The sequence below is a fragment of the Rhineura floridana genome, chromosome 3 (assembly GCF_030035675.1).
Source record: "Rhineura floridana isolate rRhiFlo1 chromosome 3, rRhiFlo1.hap2, whole genome shotgun sequence".
NCBI lineage: Eukaryota > Metazoa > Chordata > Lepidosauria > Squamata > Rhineuridae > Rhineura > Rhineura floridana.
The window spans coordinates 32,194,628-32,209,625 of NC_084482.1; the positions used below are offsets into that span (position 1 = coordinate 32,194,628).

A 14,998-nucleotide genomic window follows, 5' to 3' on the forward strand; every position below is an offset into this window, starting at 1 on the left:
CTTGATTTGTGGATGACATTATGTTCTGTAACAGTGCTTCCAGAGTAGATACAGGGACAGAGTTGGCATCTGGGTTTGCCAAAATAAACAATGTGAAGCAGTCCTTCAGGCAGTTGATGTGGAGTGGTGTTTGCTCATTTTCCTCTCCCCACTCAGTCTAAGATTTTAAGAAAGGGGAAAAATAAAGATCTACTTCAGAGGTGGTTTTCAGGATGGGGAGCAGAAGAATGCACTATATCTTGACTTTTCTTCTTTGCTTCAATGTACAGAAGCATCTTAAATGCAGCTCTGCTCAGAAGCCCACTTGTGCAGCCAGCCAGCCCAGTATGTGTGAAGCAAAGCTAACCAGGGGACACTGGTCACACAGAGCTTAATTCCAATTTCCAAAACCAGATGCAGAGACCCAACAGCAGCAAGACCCTGTTCAAATTAAATAAAAGAACTGGTTCTTCTACTTTGCTAGCTTGGGAAAGTGACCTGGCCACACAAACCAATCTAGAGGAAGTTATATTCCCCTGGGCGAAGGCTGACCCAAAGACCGACTCTTTCTATTCTGACATAATAAAAGTAGCAGCAGCGGCAAGCAAGAAAAGGCTCCAACAACAGAGCTAGAAGATTTCTTTTAAAATCACAGATTATCTCATGGGATGTGCACTGGCAAGGATGAGAAAGCGTAAGGGGGCAGGAGGGCCATTTGGCCTGGGCCTCAAGCAAAAAAGGGGCCCTCAAATTTATATACTGGCTATCTTTTTGGTGTTTGGTAAATTTTATGTATATTTATGCATACCAAAACATGACACAATATCTCAGCTTAGAGCTGCACATTTAAGCAAACAAGAGATGTGATAAAAGACATAAATGGGCTCTCTGGAGTATTTCCTAATATCACAGTTGCATTGTGTTTTTTTATCAGTTTGCCTGCATCAGTGACTTCAGGTAAACACATTTTCAACGTGTTGAAGCAGGTGAAGAACTATCACAGTTCATTTATGGGAGAAGAGCTTTTAATGGACTCACCATGCTGAATACCAACTGTCAGATTGCATAAAATCTAGTTTTTTTCCTAGTAGTGCATTTGCACAGAAAAAGACTAGGAAAGCATTTGTTAAATAAGAAATATTTCATCACTCTTTGTTTGGTGCCTCATTTTGTTTTCATGTGTCATCATTTTCCATTTTTATTACGGCTATGGGCCCCAAAAGGTGGAAGTGGCTGGGCCTCTCTAGATCTCTGAAAGAGCCTGCTACCAAGTCCATGGTGAATGTATTGGGAAGCCTTGCAAGTTTAGATAGGGGGAAATTAGGGACTTCAGGACAGAACTTGCAAAGGTTTTACAGCAGAGCCAGTGCAGAACTATGTTCTACTCTTAAACTAAACTTCTATATAGTTCATACAGATAGGAATATAGCACAATTTAACTAGAAGGCTGTTGGAATTTAGATGGGCCAAAATAGGGTTCAGTAATTAAAAACTGTAGTAATTTTTAATCTTGCATGTTGTAATCCTTGCATGCAAAAGCCTTTTTACCTGATGTTTTAATAGCTTATTTTACACCTTATTTTTCCATTTAACTACATTGTTCCTTCCCTCAAGATCCAGGTATGTATAATTTGCTTTTGAATTTCCTTTAATATCTGGATTGTGCATATATCTTTTATAAATTAAAATGCATTTACTGGTCTTCTGCTGACGTATTTTAAATTAATCTTTCCCAAACAGATTTTAGTCTCTCGGGTCCCGTTTAGTCACCCACTGAGTCAAATTAAAAACATGACTTTCACATGGTTCAGTTGTTGCTTCTGCTGTGAATTCCCTTGGGACAATACTAGATATCATCACAGCAGCCACAGAGGTTCTTTTCTAGGCTTGCCCTATTTGTGTATCAGGTGTGTGGGGAACGGATGGCCAATTTTAACATCCAAAGAGAGTGCATAGGTGAGGGGAGATCCATTTCTTTCCCTCCCCCCACTGCTATTGCCTTCTCACTTCATGAACTTTTCTCCTAGCCTGGCTCACTTCCACTATCTGCGCAGGACCAGAGAAGGGTTTGGGTGATGGACTGCAGGGAAAGTAAGATGCTTTAGTTCCCCTCCCCTATGTGTGCCCTTTGATTAGACGAACACACACACACTGTATTAGGGATGGGGAACCTGTATCCCCACCCCAGATAATGTTGCACTACAATCTGGATCATATTTGGCTACGTTGGCTGGGACAAATAAAGTCCAACACCACCAGGCCCTAAGTGCCCAAATTGGAGACAGCTGCATGGCAAACTGCTACAGGAATGCAAGTCCATGTCACTAGAATGTCAGGGAGAAAACATGCCCAAGTATATAGATAAACAGCCACTGCTTAACTGACCTGCGCAGTGCATATTTCATTCTCTTTTTAAACCTCTAGAAGTGTTATAATAATACTTTATTATTTCAAGTAACCTCTGTATCTTATTATTTTGTAAAGCTCCAGAAGTGCCAGCTGGAGCCAGGTTTTGGTGTGGGGGGAATAGAACAGCAGCACAATATACATTTTGGTGCTTTGAATACTTCCTATTCTCAGAGGTGAGTAGCTAGAACACGCTGGCCTGCATTAAGACAAATGCACTGAGTCTTTCCTTATAAACCTACTAAGAAAACAAAACAAAATAAATAATTGTCTTTCTGCCTGGTAAGGTAACCAGTCCAGGAAGCCTACTGGCACTACCAGAACGTGCACAAAGAGCAATGGGACAAGAATTATTTAACTTCTCTTGGAAAACAAGACTGATGAGCACTAATATCAACCACAGGTGCTACATGAGCTCACACATACCAAGGCTGCCAACAACTTAAACATGGATGAAGTTTAAATAGGTTTGCATTCCACTACACTATGGATCCCTTCTTGAGCACTGAAGTATAATATTAAAAAGCTGGCCTCTTTCCACCACCACCCCCATTCTATTGCAGATATACAACAGAAACAAAATAGCATCAAACAATATGTGCCATTCAATCTCAGTCCTATAAATTAATCAGTTGAAACTGATTTTTATGCCACTGTATCTTGTTACATTAGAGACTTTATATGACCCAGTTCCATGATTTCATACTGCACATTTCCTCTGGAATACATAAAGAGAAGTATGTTTGCTTGCTTGCAAGTTGATTACAATCCCTATCTTACAGGTTCTTCCGAGTATTTCTACTTTTAAAAAGGCAAAGAAGTTTCTCTAGCTATAGAACACAGTTTCTGATGGCTGTGAAACCACCATGTAAATGCCATGGTGAGAACTTCAGTTCCCTGGATTTTAGTTCTATTGATTTCAGCACTATTGATTTCAGCCAAACACACTGATTCCAATTACTGTAACTGTCTTCCATACTTAGTTCAGTTGTAACAAATTTCCAGCCTTCAGGAAATGCTTTCCACATTGACCTCTCTGTACATTGCAGCAGATTCCAAGGCATGTTCTAGGGTGCTCACTCTGTTCACACAGAGCATAGGCCAGGCCTCTTGGGCTTTGCCATTGCCTGACAAACTGAGAATGAGTATTGGAACAGGCTTCATCTGCAGCTTCAGGGCAAGACTGGCTCTTGTCCACACAGTCTGCTTGACACTACTGATCTTCTCATAGAAAAACTGCTTATAAGCTTCCAAGGTGCCCAGGGTTCCACCAGAACAAAATCTGCAGAGAGTCAGGTCAGCAGCTTTCAATCTCCAGCCCTTTTTTCATCCTGGCACACCCAATGCTGGTTCAGGACAGCTAAGAGGTTTTTGTTTGTTTGTTTTGCTGGTTAATGTTTACACATGAACACTCATCTATAGAGTAAATATTGCCTGTGTAGGTCCTTGTGCCCCTCCCCACCAAAACAGAAGCTTTAGAGAGGGACAAATGTGAGCTTCAGGATCCCAAAGCAGCTTTCAACAATTTAAGCACTGAAGAAATTGATCCATAGCTGGGAAACCACCACAGGTTTGCTGAAGTCAGAGTTTTGAAATTCAATACAAGCGGCAAAGAAAGAAAGCTTTAAACACAGATACTGCCAGGTACACCAGCCTTCTCATCAACTAGAGAAAGTCAGAAGCAAAGAACAGCAAGTTCTAAAGCAGCACCAAAGTGCTTAGAGGCTTTTGCTGAAGCTCAGCTCCTTCAACAAACTTGATTGTGAAGTTCAATCTGCCCTAAAAATTATTACTAAGAAAAACAGGTTAAGAAAGATGAAGCTCTGCGAGAGACTTGGCAAGTTCAGTAGCCTTATGGCCCCCACCCCCAGCCTTGAGTCCATTTGCCCCTTATACAAGTGTTCAGAGCGAAAGGTATTTGCTACTCACCTTAGTGAGAAGATTGCCTCCACAACAACTGTAAAAGAAGCTTACAGAACTGCAATAGCACTCAGGAATGTGTTGTATTTTCATGCATCTGTAGAAACATGCAGATGTGGGCACCAGCAGTGCACACTTGTATTTTTGCCAAGAGTACAAATATTTTCATCTACAGCTGCAATCTGGGCATTTCATAATATCCTTTGGAATTATGAATGGGACTTAAGACAGGCATTTAAGGCAAACTGCTTATTTTTGAACATTATTCCCTTGAAAAGTCAAGGGTTATAGAACTCTAACACAGAGAGATGATAAGTTAATCTTAATAAAGCAAGCTCTTAAGGTCAGGGACCGGGTAAGGTTCAACAATGTGGCAAATTAAGCTACTGATACAGGAAAAACATGTTCCTTTCCAAAAAAGTTATGAAAGCAAGAGGCTGCTGCAAAGATCCTAGCCCTGGGACACAAAGAGTTTCTAACAGATTTGCATCAGAGTAGCAAAAATTCAATAGACACAGTTTCTGCATTAATCCCAGAGAATGCAATATCAAACCCTGAGGCTGGTGTAACTGGGTGTTTCCTATTGTTCCACCACAGTTGTAGCTTGCTGCGCACTGATATAAGGTAGGGCCTTCTCTGTTGTGGCATCTCACATATGGAACTAACCCCCATCCCAGAAGTATGGATGACTATTGTGTCAGGATGCTGTTGCCAAGTCACAACTAATTTGTTCTCCCAGGTCTTTGGAGGGGCTTAATTGGCTGTTCAAGGCATCAGGTTTATTCTGTGCTACTGTGTTTTACTGACAATTGTTTTGTTTGTATTGTATTTTATGTTGTATAATGGTTTTATACAACGAACTGCCCTGTGATCCCTTTATGTAATAAGCCGTCTAGAAATCTTGTAAATAAAGTAAATATCCGTGCTGTGCCCATATATTAGTTCTGAAGCCATTATTATCATTAACATTGGTAGGTTTTATAATCAAGACAGCCAAGGGTGCTGTTTCAAAAGTGACTATATGTAAAACATAAATTCTCTCTTCTTTACATTTCCCTATGATCTCTAATCTGCACCCTCTTACTCATATGGATGTCACTAGATACATACACTACTGCTACTGACATCTCATATTTCTCTTCCCTAGAAACCCTGCAGAGCATACCAAGTACATTGTTAATCTTTACAAGAGATAAAGTTTCTTAGTCAACATGGGATTGTCACATTACCCCACTTCAAAGTTATTCATTCCTGGATAAGGGAGGAATTTTCACTGAACACTACAAGGCTACTCCAGAATGAGTAGATGTTAAATGGGGTAAAGGTATCCACTTGCATCCAGTTCTGAAACATCTTGCCCAAGCTCAAGATCTATAGTAGTTTGATCAGGGCACAATTCGTGTCCTTCCCAGTCATCTTCCTGCTGCTTTTCCTTATTGGAGCCTTTTTTTGCCAATTGTACATCAATCAACTACAGAAACTGCTAAAGTCTTCTGCCAGTTTATATTAGTGGAAGTTATATCTAAGTACAGATCATCTCAGGGTTTTCCTCCCTTCTGGCCATACTAAATTGAATTTGAGTTGTACAGGGATGCAAATATACAAGGGGGAAGTTTTAAAAAGTCTGCACATCCATGAGGTGGAAATAAAAACATGAATATTAATACTAGAAGTACAATGCAACTAGAGTTATAGGTTTGCACAAAGTAGAAATGTAACATTTATTTACCCAAGTTTTTAAAACAAATAAATAGTCTTGTCAAGTTTTAGTTTGGATGACTTTCAGAAAACCCAACTAGATCTGTAGTGAGCTGGGGAGACTATTGTAACTGGTGGAGTAAAGGAAATGGGCAGCAAACTTTATGCACTTATAAATATAGCTTTGACACTGTTCTTTAACCTTTGATCAGTGTGGCAAATAAAGACTTCCTGGCTTCAGATGCCACTCCTTTATCAACAGCTACATATATAGGAAAGTAATTAAAACTGCTTACTGACAGATATTTTATATCAGTTGTGTTACTCTATTATGTTTTATTGAAATCAGGTTTTTAGTTTTAGCAACAAAATGGAACACACACATCCCAAAAATAATAATAATGGCTTGGTAACAATTGCTACTTGTCACCTTTTCATCCTCAGTCTCTGGAGTACTTTTCCCTCAACACATCTGATTTCCTTGCCTCCTCGGGAACTATTTCCAGAAATAATTTAATTCTCTAATTGAGATACGGATTTGTTGCATATGTGACAGAAAATACAAAACTGGTAAGAAATTTGTCTCTGGAAACTGATTTGAAGGAGTTGAAACATAGCTATAAGCTGATAGCTACAAAAACTGTGAACTGTCAGATAAGCATCAAATATTGTTCTGCAGAGATGTTTATGACATCCTGCTTCTCTTTCTGTAAACGTAACCCCTCTTTCTTACCTTCCATCATGTCCTCAGCCTAGGTAGAAGCTCAATAGTGAAATCATACATTACTTGCTTTCCAGATAGGCTCCAGTCTTATTAGTCAATAGTTTCTTGCATTACATTTTAAAAGCTGGCAATTTTATCTATGTTTTCTGGAAAAAATGAAATATGGCCACTTAATGGCCAGCTCCATGGTTGCTATTCTCTCTTTGCTTCTTTGAGGCACTTGTTTAAGAATGAAGAGAGAAAAATAACCCAAAATATTAACCTGAGTTATGTTGGAATAGTCAGTTGAGAGTGACACAGGGCCAACAGCCCAATTCTGTAAAAGATATATATGGGCATTCCCCTTACTAGTTATTGAAAATATGGAAGAAAAACCAACCTCGGAGCTGGCCCATGCAAAACAATTTCTAACCTAATATAGTTGGCATAAAATCACACCTATTTTTAAAAAGAATCCGGAAATTTAAAAAATAAAGAACATACCATTATCACCACTTCAAAACCCACTTGGTACATTTGTCATAGCAGAATGCTTCCTAGTTTAGACTGAGGTAGTATTTAATTCTTTTAACTTGAGTTTTCTGATTTCTGGAGACTTGAGAGCCTCCTCTTTTCAGAGGCAGTTTCTAAGGGTTGTGCATTTTAATAGCGATATTTTTTTTAAATTCTACAAAAACGGCTAACCCAGATAGAATATTTGAAAGAACAATGTTTCAAGTTAATCAAGAGACAGTTACAGCCATTTGCTAATAGGATTTGGACTAAGAGATTACTATTGAATGAGAAAGCTCATATTCAAACACAAGAGGTCATTTAACACCCTTTATAAAGGGTCTCTTGTTTCCAGGAGTAACACTTATGGCACAAGAGATGGACATCTGCAATAGTACAATTACCTGTTTCTGCTGTCAAAATGCTCAGACTCTTTGCTGGCTAGCTGCTATACTCTGTGCCAGGATATGCATGCATCCTTCATTAAACCTCTTCTCTGCAATAGTTCAGCTTAACATTTCCTTTAGAAACTGCCTTCACTGCCACAATTTAGAAATTATTACTTATAGCCCAACATTTAGGAATAATTATGCAATCTTAAACCAACAAGGGGCAGAGAGTTGCAGAGTGCTTTGAATTTGGATGTGGGAATTCCAGATTTGGATCTCTGCTCAGCAAGAAAACTCAGAGTCTGCTCAGCAGCACAATATGCAAGCTAATGCTTACTGCCATGTATACACTTTCGAAGGCTCACCCAATCCTAGCTCTGCAACACTTGCGCCTTTGTAACGCTTTTAGTGGTCATGCATCTGTTGTACACACGTGTTGCATATATACATAAAAATGCATCATCTGTGCGCAAATGTTTTTAAAACTTGATGCATTAAGTAAAGAAGCCTTCACTGGGTGGCCTTGAACAAGTCACTAGTTCTCAGTGTAGCCTAAACTATCACACAAGCCTCTTCTAACAAAAAAAGATATACAACTTGTCTCAAGTCCTTGGGATGCACCACATCTACTCCTTCTCCTTGCCTTGTTTTGTTTTAATATCAATATTTTCAGAAGTTCAAGGCTGTCTAGTTTATTTAATACTTCTATCTGAAATGGAAATGGACTGCCTTCAAGTCGATCCCGACTTATGGCGACCCTATGAATAGGGTTTTCATGGTAAACAGTATTCAGAGGTGGTTTACCATTGCCTTCCTCTGAGGCTGAAAGGCAGTGACTGGCTCAAGGTCACCCAGTGAGCTTCATAGCTGTGTGGGGATTCAAACCCTGATCTCCCAGGTTGTAGTCCAACACCTTAACCACTATACCACACTGGCTCTCAGTACTTCTACCTAAAATGATATTATCACACTACAATATTAGTGGGTGGGGGAGAGGGAAAAAGAAATGGCATCATGGTGTAGCAGCATGACATTAGGTTTGGCAAGAATTGAGATGGCAACTATGTGGATAGCTATAAAGATATCACCCATGTTAAAACCCATAACATATTTGTGTGCCTGAACATTAGATTAGGCGGGCATTTCCAAGACTCCAGGCCGGGTTCAAAATTGAAATGCTATGACAGGGCATATACATGCTGCCAGGTAACACAGAAAAAAACCAGACACCCATTCAGTCTGCTAGGTATCAGAAAGGAGATAACAGATGTCCCGATTCTGGATCTCTGCTACAAATATTTATCACCAAACAGAAAGGAAGACACATTCTACAAGTTTCACATTCCTTTCTCTCCACTCCACCCCACTTCACTCAGGAGCAAAGGTTTATTAATATAATCAGTTTCAAACCTTCCCTACTCCACCTACTACACTTTAAACACATGCATGGCAGGAATGGGGGAGAGAATGCAAGTGCCTGACCTTGCCCTTAGCTATTCGTGAGAGGATCAGCTTTTCCTGCACACTCTGACCCTCCACAGAAGACCTCAAAAAAGGAATCGTAAGTTGATCTTAAAAAGAAAAAGGCACTACACAATTTTAACAGAATAAAATAGGAAGAGGGCAGATCTCTTGTGCAGTACAGCAGCTATTAATTGCAGATATATTCCTGAATACTTGTCAATTATAACCAAAGAGAACCATTCTAGATATTTGCAAGTTAGAGTCAAAAATATCCAGCTTTGAATCTAATGCACTTCCTCATTTTTGCACTGTGCATCCAGGAGAGATTTCCAGTGCTCAGGTAGAGAGGCGAGTCAAGGCCATAAACTGGCAGGAGGAGATTTTGGACAAACCTTGATAAATCCTTTTAAGCACACCCACAGCTTTAGCAAGCCACCATGCAGGTGCTTTGGGCAGATTTATAAGGATGTGATTTAGGTTGTCTTTCTCTTCCATGCCTTCTCCCAGGGCCCCATAATAAAAAGAACCCAATCTAAACCAGGAATATGCAGTCATCTGCAAAGACAATCACTTCTGCTGCCTTCATTAGAAAGGTGTAGTGTAATCCTTAAATAGGAAGACAGACATGAAGACAAAACCCAGGTAATAACAAGTTGCCACAGGAACCCTCGGGCTCTGCTAATTTCCTTCTTTATAACTTCTCCACAAATTAGTACCATGATGTTTCAGCGAATTCATAGCAATTACTTCATCATGCTCATAAAAAAAGCAAGCATTCACCACCAAATGTACAGAAAGGAAGTGCCAGGCCAGCAATCGCACAGTTGTGGGCTATCTTTAGTATATAAGGTAAAGCTTACTCTAGAGAAGTGCTAAAATAAAGGGCCAAGTTGCTTTCTGAATCAACAAGCAGCCAACAAAAAACAATCTCCCATCCCACCTTCCAGAAGCAACTCAAAAGGTTCAAAAAACCTTAAGACTACCCCATTACAGAAGTCACAGCTTAGGTAGACCTAAGCCAGGAGTGGGACACCTGTGGTCCTCCAGATGTTGCCAGACTACAATTCCCACTATTGTTGACTACTGGACATTCAAGATGAGGCAAATGAGAGCTGACATCTGGAAGGCCTTAGACCCAAATCCTTGATCCACGCAAACACAGAGGTTACAATCCATCTAATATACAGGAAAATAGTTTCAAATAAAAACAGGGAACATGACACCCCAGGACCATTTCTAATGCTCCAAGAATAGCAGCTGTCCACAATCACAAATGCAAGAGAAGGCTATAAAGGGAATAGCAATTATCCATATAGGAAGCTGCTGAAGGTTTTTTTAAAGAAGAACACTAAGAGAAACCAAAATATGTTTTGGATTTGCCTCTTTTAAGAAATAACAGGATGATTAAAGGTAAAGGTGTCCCCACACTTGCACTGCGAGTCGTTTCCGACTCTTAGGGTGACGTCGTGCGACGTTTACTAGGCAGACCATATATATGGGGTGGGATTGCCAGTTCCTTCCTCAGCCTTTCTTTACCCCCCAGCATATGCCAGGTACTCATTTTACCGACCACAGATGGATGGAAGGCTGAGTGGACCTCGACCCCTTTTACTGGAGATTCGACTTCCTCCTTCCATTGGAATCGAACTCCGGCCATGAGCAGAGCTTCGACTGCGTTACTGCCGCTTACCACTCTGCACCATGGAGAATCTTAACAGGATGATTAGTGATATCATAAAAAAAATATCCTGAAGATTCAGCAAGAATCCCATAAAGCTGGTCCATTTGATGAACATAAAAGCACTTACTGAATCACAACTACCTAGCATTGAGACTGCACAATCAAGAAGATATTCAGCATCATCCTTCTCAAGTGACACTTCATTTTGGGGAAACACAACACAACAGCTTCACAGGCCAGTAATATTAGAACCTAGAAGCCCAGCAGAAGGATTCTACTCCTACTGGTGGAACATGAGAAAACGTCCCACATTCCAGATGTGCACAAAAGAAATTAAAATACACCTGTCTACAAATTAGGGTTATCAACCCTTGCACAGTTCTGCCAGTTAAAGTAATATTACCATCCATCCAAATGCTGCTTATTCACAACATCTGAGGAGTCACAGAGCAGTAAAAGTCAATTTCCTGTATTACAATAGGGCTATCCATAAATTAAATGCCTGCCTTTTAAGCTTTTTTGACCATATTAAGCTGTACCCCCTCTTTAACCAAAACACCAAATATTTTCCTTTTTCCCTTTCCTTCATCCGCTCCCCCACTCAAAACACTTCAAAGACGGGGGGGGGGAGGCGACATTTCGTCATGATTCCACCTGCAAGCCCCGCCACCGCTTCCCGGGAACAGGAAGCGCCTCTATGGGATCAGCTACCCACTCTTCAGAGGGAAAAGATACGTCTACTCCCACGCCCCGCTAACAGTGCCTGGAAGAGACCAGAAATACTGATTTCGAAAGCACGATGAGAACATCAGAACAATAAGATCTGCGGAATCTCCTCTTCCACCTACCTCGACTTTCCACGGCCGCTCCTCACCAAACCTTTCTCAGCTACGCGCACCTGTTGCTTTTGCAACAGCGCACCTTCAACTCCAATCGTAAAGAACCTGAGATAGCCACGCCCCTTTCTGGAATCTGAGCCACCTATGCCCATCCTCCCAGCCACGCCTCCTCACCTTCCAACCCAGGCCGCTTCAAGTTACTTTGCGCATGCTCTTGCCTGACGCTTCCCCCCCTCCCCCATCTCTCTCTCTTTCTCCTTCTTGCCGCGCGCGCGCGAGAAATATTCAGGAACGCGCATGGATTATTCCGCAAGCGAAAGTATTTTATCTGTGGTGCCTGTGCTATAGCAAAATCTAGCTGGTTGGTTGAAGTAAACCTATTCCTAGGAACGAGGGCAGCGCAAGCGGCCTTCTTGCCATAACTATTTAGGAGAAATAAGCTTTAGTCAATCGGGCTTCTGAAACCTGCTCACTTGGTTAAAATAACACTTAAGACTACAATCCTATACTGTATCCTGGGAGTAAACTCCGTTCAACTCAGTGGGGTTTGCTTCTGAATAGACACGTATAGGTTTGCACTGAAAGGCTACAATAACGTGCACGCTTACCGGGGCGTATCTTGAACTCAGCAGGACTTTTTTCTGAGTAGACCTCCATAGGATTATGCTGTAAAACGTTAGAAATAGTATTACAATCGTATGTATTTTATATTTGTTACTCATATGTAAGTCCTGTTGTGTTAAACGTCCTCGTAGGTACGTATAGTATTGCAGCGTAAAACAAAATTACATTTTAGAGAAAAATGCATTTGAGGGATTTTTTTATCTGTTGGTTTTCTGGGTTTTGAACTTTATGATGTTTGGGAGCTTTACTAAAATCTACAGAAGTAAATTTCATTGACATTTTAAATGTTACAAATAACAATCACAATCTCTAATGTAAAGATTTTACAGATTCCTTAGGGTGCAATCCAACTCGAATTTACGCCAGACTGAGGGGAGTTGGATGTGGTGGACCCCAGCTGAGTCAGCAGGGTCCTGGCTCCACCAGTAGAAGCCCCTCAGCCGTGGCAGAGCCTGAACCTTGCTGGCTCCGCCAGGGAAGCCCAGTACAAAGGGCGCCTGCGGAAGCCAGCAGAAGGCCCAAAAAAGAGGCATTCCAGGGGCGTGTCAGAGGAGGAGCCAGGGGGGGAGTTATGCAACATCCAACTCCCATTCAGAGTGCTCCTGAATCAGGCCAAAGTTACGCTGAGAAAAAGGTTGGTCTAAGAAAATAATTACTATGGAAGTCAATGGGAAGCACTTTATTCATCAGTAGGGGTATTCATGAGAGCCGCCTTTTTCTTTTCTGTTCACGTGTGCAGCTCCTGACTGAGAAAACATCAAACTGGCCTGGGAGCTCCCAAGTTGCAAATGGATGTTTCAGAGCTTCCTGCCGGTTCCTTCTCTGCTGGCTTTTTCTGAGTTGGATTGCTTTGTTAAACACTGACATTAAAGAACACCTAGCCTGTAGGCCCAATTTGTCCCACAAGGCTGTTTACCTCAAATCACAGCCACCTGCTCTTCAATTGACATCAGATGTGACATCAGGTGTGGGGCAGGTAGCGGTGCAGTTAGATTGGTTGTGCAACTGAATTCCCTGTGGGGAACTTTATCGCACAGCTAATCCCTACAGAAAGCAGGATTGAACTCCCTGCCCATTGGTGAGTTTAAGTCTGCTGTATGACCAAGTGGTGTGGGAGTTAATAATGAACAAGTAAAGAACATTAAAATCTCCTGAATATCACTGAGCTGTAGCCTCAGTAGCAGAGAACGGATTTTGCATGCAGAAGGTCCCTGGTTCAATGCCTGTTATCTCCAGGTTGGCTGGGAAAAGACTCTTGTGTGAAATTCTGGAGAAATTGATGCTGCTCATCAGTGCAGACCATAGTGAACTAGATCAGTGATTCCCAAACCTTTTCCCCGCATGGACCACTTGAAAGTTGCTGATGGTCTTGATGGGCCACTTAATTATTTTTCTGTCTGTTCTAGCACTTGTAATGGGGTGTGCTAGATGTTGCATGATTATAAATTGTATTTGCACTGCTGCTTTTACTTATATTGTATTTTATTACAATTTGCATTCCATAGAAGTCAAAATGTAATGTAATTAAATAGACTATAGGAAAAAAAGCATTAAAATGCAGAAAATCAATAAGAATATTTAATGTGTACAACCTGTGGACCACCTGAATGAAGATTGCAGACCGCTGGTGGTCCACAGGCCACACTTTGGAAACACCTGAACTAGATGAACCAGTGCTCTGACTCAGTTTAAGGCAGCTTAAAATGTTACACTCCACGCTGCAGTGCTGTACTCGCCTGAGAGTAAGTCTCAAAGGGACTGGCTTTTGATTCACCATTTATAGGATTGCGTTCTTGGTTATCCAGAATTGCTAACTCTGATGACTGATCGTGTCATGATGATTTCAATCAAGTCCAAAGAACAAGGAACTGACTTTGTTTAGAAAGAGATGCCAGGGATTAAACCCAGGAACCTTCTCCATGCAAAGCAGATACTTTACCACTGAGCTATGGCCCTTCCCCATTCAGTTCCCATCTCCAGGTATGAATCCATGGCTTGAGTGAAAAATTATACTGCTTATGCCAGGATGTCCAACTTTAACATCCAAAACAGTGTAATAAGACAATTGTTCTTCTGTAGCAAGACTCCCTCTTAGTGCAGCCTTTTCTTTATTGAGTGAAATTAGCAGAGTATATTTCATAACGGCATCTGAGAGGGGAGACACATTTTTAGATATACACAAAGGAAGCCCAAGGAAGACATAGTAATTTGGGTATCTGGGAAAAGACAACTCTCTTGCAGTGGAACCAGAAGTTCTACATTCCTCATAGCTTGCTAACAATACAGTGAGATGTTGACCACCTTCATTAGTGTGTTATGACAAGAAACATTCTGCTTCATCTAGTGCAGCAGTTCCCAAACTCTTTTTCCCCATTGGCCACTTGAAAATTGCTGATGATTTTGGTAGACCCTCTAATGATTTTTCTGCCTGTTGTAGCAATTGTAATGCATTGTGCTAAGTGCTGCATGATTTTAATTGTAATTTATTTTTTTTGCTTCTTCTAATGTATCTTATTGTGTTACAACTTGCATTCCATAGAATGCAATAAACTACAATACAATAAATAAAATAAGCAATTAAATACAATTAAAAATCAATATAAATATTGAATGTGGGCATGCTGTGAATTACCTGAATGAAGTTTGTGGACTGCTGGTGGTCCATATACCACAGTTTGGGAATCTTTGAGCTAATGTTAGCTGCACCCTCTGCGCCAATTTCCCCTTAGGGTAAGATGTCTGCTTTCTCCCCTCTCCTGGCACTTTCATGCACAAGCAAGGA

The 14,998-nt window shown here is 40.9% G+C and overlaps 1 protein-coding gene across 2 annotated transcripts in view; it reads right to left on the bottom strand.

Annotated features, from left to right (window-relative positions):
- The window catches only part of LIMA1 (LIM domain and actin binding 1), a 62,277-nt gene extending 50,567 nt beyond the window's left edge, over positions 1–11,710 (bottom strand). For both annotated transcript variants that reach the window (XM_061615230.1, XM_061615231.1), the window contains exon 1: positions 11,602–11,710. The gene's annotated coding sequence lies outside the window, so the exon portion shown is untranslated. The remainder of the gene's footprint in view (positions 1–11,601) is intronic.
- Positions 11,711–14,998: the final 3,288 nt, after the last annotated feature.